Source organism: Penaeus vannamei, chromosome 1 (assembly GCF_042767895.1).
Source record: "Penaeus vannamei isolate JL-2024 chromosome 1, ASM4276789v1, whole genome shotgun sequence".
In the NCBI taxonomy this organism is placed as follows: domain Eukaryota; kingdom Metazoa; phylum Arthropoda; class Malacostraca; order Decapoda; family Penaeidae; genus Penaeus; species Penaeus vannamei.
Genome location: NC_091549.1, coordinates 19,155,065 through 19,164,592, shown reverse-complemented (window position 1 = coordinate 19,164,592; position 9,528 = coordinate 19,155,065).

Below are 9,528 nucleotides of genomic sequence, written 5' to 3'. Positions count from 1 at the left end.
CACAGATTGCGGTATAGAATTTGTTACAGATATTTATGCATGTGGATTTTAATATCGTTGAGCTACGTATGAGAAAGAGGAAAAATTGTAATACATGAGATGTCTGACAGAAGAGAGGAGAGGAGAGCAGAGCAGAAGAAGAGAGAAAGAGAGGAGAGGAGAGCAGAGCAGAAGAAGAGAGAAAGAGAGGAGAGGAGAGCAGAGCAGAAGAAGAGAGAAAGAGAGGAGAGGAGGGTGTATGTGTAAGCAAATAATAGAGACACAAGTAGCCAACTAATTATACATAAACATCTGAAAGACATGCATTTATGAAAGGTATAATGACGCAGAAGGCTATTGATCAAATATTTCTCATTAAACGAGGTTAGCTATCCGCTCTCTCGTCAGTGGTGTAAGAAGCTATAAATTTATCTTTTTCTTTCTCTCTCTCTCTCTCCCGCAGAATTGAAACCCAATGCTGGCGAAGAAAGGAAAAAGTACATTAAATTTCTTCCCTTTATTAGGACTTCTAGGGGGAGAAAATGTCCTTTATTATCATGTATTCAATAACCATGAAGGCCTCGAATATTTTTATTTTTTAACTCTCAGTTTATTAAAAGACTGTATGTTTGCAATGATACTGTCACCAGGTATTAGGTGACCAACTTTGATTAATCAGGTCTTTATACTCTGGGATTTCATTTTCAAAATAATTTTCTTTCATATTTTTTCGCTGAAAATAATGAGCTATGAATGTGTTGAATCTCTTAATTATCATCAAATGTTTTTCACTTGAACAATAGATGGTTCTAATCAGTCAGTGGTAAAGGAAATTGAAAAGTTCAGATTTTTTTTCTTTTAGGATCCTGTTAACACTTTTTTTTTTTTTTTTTAATATGGAGAGTAATTACATGTTTTCTGTAAAGAAATTAATTACTGAATGAAAAGGATCTCTGACAGTAACGGTCGCCATGTTTATTTTTTTTTCTGCAATTACTCTTAAATTCTCAGTTGTCTGTCCCCTTTTTAACCAAGGACAGGCAGCAAGTTCTCAAAAAAGGTAGATGATCATTTCAAACTAGTACTTCGTGTCATTCAGTTCTCATAAAGGGATCATTTGCCCAACTCACAAGAGGTTCTCACACTTCTCATCTGTCAAACTCACAAGATTTTCACAAAAAAAGTTTCCCACAGTTTTCATTTGGCCAATTCATAAATTTCTAACATATCTTAGTTGTCAAATCACATGCTTTTCACTAAAAGATTCCTCACATTTTCCTATGTTTCTAACATTTCTTATTTGTCTGCTTAGCAAAGTTCTCATCAAAAGGTTCCCATATTTCTCTCGTATTCAACTAAAGGGTTTTTTACACTTGTCATTTGTCCAGATATTAATCATTACGAGGTAGTCATGAAAATGGTCTCACGCACTTCACAATTAATCAACTCTTTAGGTCTTCATAAAAGAGTGTCTCATAATGGTCATTATAATTCTTGAGCTAGAGGCCTCGTGTTCGGATCTGAGGGCGTCAGTAATAACCAGAAGACTTCGATGAAGAAAACCGACCGTTCGATATAATATGAAGAGGAGGTCTTCATACAGGAATCTATTAAACTTTGGGACAGGGGATGAGAGGAATAAAAGTAGCAATGCAAGTTGCTTCCTTCCCCGAAAACTGGAAATCATTTAAGTGATGTCCAATGTGGAATGGAAACGCATAAATGCTCATCGTAGGACGTTGGCATCCCCTTACTTTCTCTAGTACTTGAACCAAGAGGCTTAATACTTAAATCCAATTAGGAAAAGTCCAAAACTCGACTAGTGCTACCGATTTACGTTGAACTTGATTACTTGCGCAACAGACAGAGAGAGAGAGAGAGAGAGAGAGAGAGAGAGAGAGAGAGAGAGAGAGAGAGAGAGAGAGAGAGAGAGAGAGAGAGAGAGAGAGAGAGAGACACGGAGGGAGGAAGGGAGAGAGAGAGGGGGGGCAGGGTAGCTCTCATTCGCGGAGTCTTCTCCACTCTGGTTTTTATCATTATTTGCAGCTATTAAATAAGGCAACAACAGTATTTTCAAAGACAATGATTCCATTATGCAAGGATCTGACTCGTATGGGAGTGTATGCCGCAAAGTAAAGACAAGATACAAATTCCGTGCCACAGACTCACTAGAATCCAAAAAGGAAAATTTGGTATCTCGGAAGACATTTTTTTCTACAGCAATGGTATTTGCTAATGGTAAAAATAAAAGTTGTCCAAAAAAATAAAGCTATAACGCAAGAAATAATCAGTAGAAAAAAAAATTGTGCTATTGTTGGAACTGTTGATATGAAACTTATAGTCAAGTTATCGCAAGCATTGATACAGTAACGGGCGATGGATGCTGTTAAAACCAATTAAATTCCTTTGGTTCATGTCCATTCTAGCGGGAATGACCTTAAAAGTAATACAAGACCAAAACCAACTATTAATTTGTCTGCCACCAAGGATTAAGTCAGTGAAAAATATATCCAAATGATGTGCGAGGAAGAGAAATCTGAAGAAAAAACATCGACTATAATATTTAATCGTGTAAGCCCAGCCGGTTTCAGATTAGGTCAGTTACTCCTTTAAATCAAGTAAACCTAAATTAAAGAGGCAAGGAAACGAATGAAATTATATGCGATTACAGTGTGAGGTGATTACATATAGCTGCCAATAGCAAGCTAGCTAATTCTTTGCTCAATAGGATGGGTTATTACTACTTAAAGAGGCCAGCATGTTGAAACAATTGTTGGCCTTATAGAGCTAGTATTAACTGACCATGACATTCGTGGCTGGCTTGTACCACGAAGCGTTAATACAATCTATTTCAGTGATCTTTAGTGGGAAAAAAGCGGATAAGTATCTCTTTTTGTATATCATGGTCTTTTGATGTAAAAGAGTTAATCCTGAAATTAAACGATAAATACTGGGTGAAAATGAATATGTATGTATATAAATACCCTGTAAAAATGGGGAAATGCTCTTAGTTCGGGGGCTTTTAAAGCTTAATTGTGTAAATCCGTTCGTTTATGAAAAAACAAAACTGTTAAGAATTCAGCATATTAAGCATGAAAGCACAAATGTATTTTGTTTTTTTGATGCAGTATTATCATGATTTATTCAAATTATCTTTCTCCACTGAAGGAAATATCTACAATATAATTAATTACAACCACACATGTTTTATCGTAATTTCACTATCATGTACTTTAGACACGCTTAAAAAAGTGACGTAGGTAAGGTTAATATATATATATATATATATATATATATATATATATATATATATATATATATATATATATATATATATATATATATATATATATATATATATATATATACAAGTCTGCATTGCATGCATAGATTCATATTGTACTGGGTATGCAGAGACATACCCAATATTACACTCATTGAATCATTATTATTGTGCAAGAGAGAGAGAGAAGAAAAATAAATATATAAGACAATAAAATAGAAAAGAAATGAACAAGGGGACGATGGAGAGAGAGAGAGAGAGAGAGAGAGAGAGAGAGAGAGAGAGAGAGAGAGAGAGAGAGAGAGAGAGAGAGAGAGAGAGAGAGAGAGAGAGAGAGAGAGAGAGATGGAGAAACAAGTGTAGATAGTGCATGTCATTGCTGCGTGGTTCATGTGCCTCTCTCTTGTAATGTCAGCATTAATTCGTCTTGCACTACTTCAGTTTCTCCTTGCATTGTTAACGCCATTCTCTTAATGCTGACATCATTCTTTCTCGCCTTTTAAGTCAATCTTGCATGGTTTATTATATTAACCTTGTATTCTTCTTCAATAATTATTTTTTCTTACATTATCAATACTTCTGCAGTAACAATTCAAGGTGTAACCGGTCGATGTGGACAAACTCTACTGACACTAGGAACTGTTCATACACACTTACAAACACGCAAATACTTTAAAATATCATCAAGTTTTAATCCATTTTTCTCTCTATTGTATGTCTTCGATTTCATTCTCGGCTTCAACTTAAGCCGTACATCTGCCGGCTTATATCTTTAGAGATAACTAATTCTCATTGTAGTCGAAATATATTCAATACCTTATATGATTAATTTTCACATCGTTGTCATCAGTATAAGCCCTTATAAAAGGACATCTCTTTAGCATGTATGTCCTATGATCATCCATTTTTATCGTATTTCTTACAATCATATTAATTCACGGTTACTATTCACTGTCGTGTCCCGTTGAAGCAGTGTTAAGATGAGCCGAACCTGGACCAAGATTCGGGACAGGCTATAACATTTTCATCATGTTGCTGCATGTCTGTAGCTACGTCTCGCTCATGTTCATCGGCTGCCCCAAATTGCAGGTCGTTGAGCCGGTGGAAGGGCGAGTGAGGTGAAAATTAGCCTCCTAAATTTTTATGCTGCGTTTTAACAAGAAACGACCAAATTATCGCAGTTGCTTGCATGCACAACGTGCTCTAAATGTATGTATGAAAATATGTATGTAGTCTCTTAGAAGGTAAAAATATAGCAGGAATATGCGCATACATAAACACACACGCAGTATCATTACATATATATGATATCTTAAATGGATGTGTAATATTTATATATGTATGTGTACGTGCATGCGTATGAGCGCACGTGCACACGCACACACACATATTTGTATATACAAACACACACACACATACACTTAAATGTATTTATACACGCACACACACACACGCACACACATTATATATATATATATATATATATATATATATATATATATATATATATACACACACATTAACATACACACACACACACACACACACACACACACACACACACACACATATATATATATATATATATATATATATATATATATATATATATATATATATATTATATATATATTATATATATATACATTATATATATATATAAATTATATATATATATATGTATATAAATGTAATATATATATATATATTTCTATATATATATACATATATATATATATATATATATATATATATATATATATATATATATATAATCATATATTTGTGTGTGTGTATATATATATATATATATATATATATGTATATATATATATATATATATATATATATATATATATATATATTTATATATATGTTTATATATATATATATATATATATATATATATATATATATATATATATATATATATATATATATATAGGTTTGTGTGTGTGTAAATTTGATTCTGATATTGACATTTGTCCTTAGGCGTCCTCAAACACTTGTAAGAGAATTTAATTTCCGCTGTGTACCGGCGATGGCCAATGTGAGACCTCGGATAGCGGCTTCATAAAGATCGGAATGTGATCTGGAAACTCCGTGTGTGTGTGTGTGGTATATAGTGTTGATTGATATTAGAAATTGATTTCCACTTTATTAGCCCGATTCCTTTTATAAGCAAGAACATTTTTATTTACTGCAAAGGAAGCAATAAATAAATTGATTTGTATGCTGATATATAATGAATTATATTTTTGGAGTTATCGAACGCTCATCTTTTCTATGTTACTTTTTCCTGGCATTACAGATGGAGTTCAATGACTGTTATTAGGTTGGCAGAATAAATTGTTTTGTAACTATCGATACCTTTCAGTCCATTATGTATTCATACAGTGATGCAAGATGCAATCATGAAATCATTGACATACATTTCTACGATTTTATGTAATCATAATACAGTACGGACACCAAAGGTACTTCCACTAATCTCCTGGCGTGTGGTAACCTAGAACAAATATGCATTTCCTCCCGTCTCTTTGTTGTCTCGGGATTCATCTCCCTTAGTAAACATGAACTGGTAGCTCACCTTCTCCTCCCACGACGAAAGGCGTTGCTGAACTGTCCTCAGCGTCTTCCGGTGGGTCCCAGAGCAGGGATTTAGACGTTAACGGTTTGGCGGTGCAGAACACACGTACTGGATTAGGTGGGCCTTTGACATAGGCAGGGCGTAGTATTTTGTCGTCCTTGGAAAGAGCTTCAAATAATGTAAAATTCATAAAAAATAGAAGGTCTGACTGGTCCGTATGTCGTTCCCCTGAAAATGTTACCACTTACCTGGTTCGGGGGTAAAAATATATCCATTCTATTGAACAATAAGGTTACAATAATAAAATGTTATATGAAATAATCTATTATATGATATAATATGATATAACACAAATCGAGAATGACTGCAAATCTCCAAAGACAGAAGATAAAAAAGAATTGCCAACGATTTCCTCAGCGGATATCCTGTCTCTCTGGCAGGATTCTTCTCTCTCCTCGTATTTACACAGCTGGCGGAGCGGGCGAGGGGAAGCGAAGGTTCAAATGGTACGAGCAACACCGGCCACTTTCTCTGAGGAACTGCTTCGAAGACGTCCTCAGCACTTCGGCTAATCATCGGGTGAGAGTCCGCGATAAAAGCTGCGTCGAGGTGATTCTTAACGCCTTGATGTGAAGGGGTAACCGTAGCTCTTTTTTACCATCATTGTTTCTCATGATAACCGAGGAGTAACTGATTTTGTTTACACACATAAACACACACACACACATACACACACACACACACACACACACACACACACACACACACACACACACACACACACACACACACACATGTATATATATATATATATATATATATATATATATATATATATATATATATATATATATATATATATATATATATAAACATATATATATATATATATATATAATAATAATAATAATAATAATAATAATAATAATAATCTTTATTTCGTATAAAATCATAAGGATACAATTTTACACATAGCTGATATAATTGAAACCCTAAAACATAACTGTTAAAGACTAAAAATAATATATATATAAAACAATTAAAAAAGGTACATGATTGGTCTCCACTTGGAGTACATGACGCTCGTATGCAGATGGTTAGCGTCTACAAAGCTATTCAGTAACTTGTTATTTGCGAGCTTTATTCTGGACAGCAAGCTAACAACACCCTTACGACGCAGCTCGCCAAAGCTGGCGATGCCGAGATTAACACAAAAATGAGAGATGCTACTACGGCTGGCAATGCCGAACACCTTTCTCAGGCTGTTATTATAGCACACACGAAGCCTGTTCAAAGCTGAAACTCTGAAGTTCATCACAAGCGGCATACAGTAGAGAGATGTACAGAAACTTTTAAACAGAAGTACCTTAACATCATGTGAACAGTTTTTAAAAGTTCGAAATATTGCATTGGCTCTAACACACAATCCTCTGTATAGCTTCTCTATGTGACGATCATCCGAATTATTATGAGTAACCACATAACCGAGATATGCAACTTCATTTACAAATTGGATGTACATGTTATTAACCCTAAGTCCTGTCGCGGGTGTTTTGTTTAAACGTGATTTGTTAAACAATACACATCTTGTTTTATCGGTGTTTAGTGTGAGCTTAACAGCTGCTATGTACTCAGCAGATTCATTAAGCAGCGTCTGCAGGCCAGACAGTGAGGGGCAAAAGAGAACAATGTCATCTGCATAGATTAAGTGGTTTACAAGTTGATCATTGATATAGCATCCTAATTTGTGGTTATTCAGCTTGGCTGAAAGTTCGTCCATATAGATATTAAAGAGATAGGGCGAGAGGATGCTGCCCTGTTTTACACCACACGTGACAGTAAAGCTGGAAGATGTCGATGAACCCCACTTAACGCTCATTCTTTGACTTCTATACCATACTCGGAGTAGGTGCACGATATATTTGGGGACGCCCCGTTCTAATAATTTCTGAAATAGGATGGCATGGGAGACTCGATCGAACGCTTTGGACATGTCCAAGAAGCACGCATATACCTGGGTGTTGCGTCGGGTGTATTCGAGCGTCGCGTTTTTCAACAGGGAGATGGCCAAGTCAGTCCCGTGATTGGGCTTGTATGCGAACTGATTATCGCTTGTTCTCAGGTTATCGGAACAGCGACTGAACAAAATAGATTCGAGGATTTTTGAGAACACTGTGCTGAGGGCAATCGGACGATAATTACTCTTACTGCTTGGATCGCCGTTTTTATCTTTAAGCAGTGGTACTAATATCACTTCGAGTATATCGTCAGGAAATGCTGAGTGACGTATGCACATGTTATAGAGAAGGCTGAGCATGACATAAACGACCGGGTGAGCGCATGACACGTGCTCAGGAGTGACGCTGTCGCTACCGGCGCTGCCGCTCGTGTTGAGAGCTTTGACGGCGTTTTCCACTTCTCGAACAGTAACCGTCGGTGCGTCGACGATAACATTTCGTGGCAGAATTACAGGGGCAGGGTGTGTCGAAGCGTTAAAAAGATTTCTATAGTGATCACGCCATAGGTTACTAATTTCCACGCTTCCCGTAGCACTGTCGATAACATCGGACAGCGGTGTTTTGAAAGCCTTCTTTCTGTTTATTTCTGACCATACCTTTTTTGAATCGCCCTTAACGTTCGCAGCTATTCTGTCATCAACAATCTGCTCATTTCGTTTTTTGCAATATCTTAAAGCCCTCTTAAAATCTAATCTCGACCGCGCCATGCGCATGTACACGGGGCCTTGACGCGGTTTGCCGCTGGCGCGCCACTCCAAGTAGCAGCTCCTCGCCTCGCGGTGGCGGTCCCGCACGAGCTCGTTCCAGCCAGGAACGACGTGGCTCCCGCTCGAGGAGTTCCTCGCCTCGCCCGACCCTAGCAGGGCTTTCACGACTCGTTTATTGAACGCCGATAATGCGTCTTTATGCGTGACATCATTGCACACTGTGCTATTGCAGTGAACCACATCCGCTGGTATATCTATTCCCTTTAACATTTGCTCTGTTTTCATATAATAGTCACATTTGTTTTTCACAGCATATATTATTTTTCTTTCATTTATTGTTATAGCGGTAGAAGGTGTGACCAGGGCAGCTACGGTGACCCCCAGGGGACGGTGATCACTACTAATTACATCATGCCTGACGTGCATGCTGAGACGAGGCAGCAACGACGCGGGACACACGACGTGGTCCAGCCACCTTGTGTGTCCCGTTACGTCACTCACCCACGTGTACGTGTCACTCGGCAGTGTAACCATATCTCCAACAGCATAGTTAAAATCATTACAAAAGCCTGAGAGTTCACCACCAAATCTGGAATGGGGATGTGCATTGTAGTCACCAATAGCTATACCATTATTATTAGGATGATCGTCTAACAAGTTATGAATTTTGGCCAGATAATGAACGTATTCGGCATCGTTATCCCCGTTATCATATGGCAAATAACAGTTTATTATTCTCAGAGTATTCCCCACAATGTTAATGTCAATGCAGAGCAACCTTGCGTCAGATGTTTCTATACGCGTGACGCCGCTCACTAAACCTTTTCTATAAAGAAAAGCAACTCCACCGTATGGTCTGCCGGTGAGTAATTGTGTGGAGAGATCTACTGGAGATGTTCCATAGAAAGTGAAGTCTTTATCAATAGTTGCAAGGAAGTTTTGTTCCTGCAG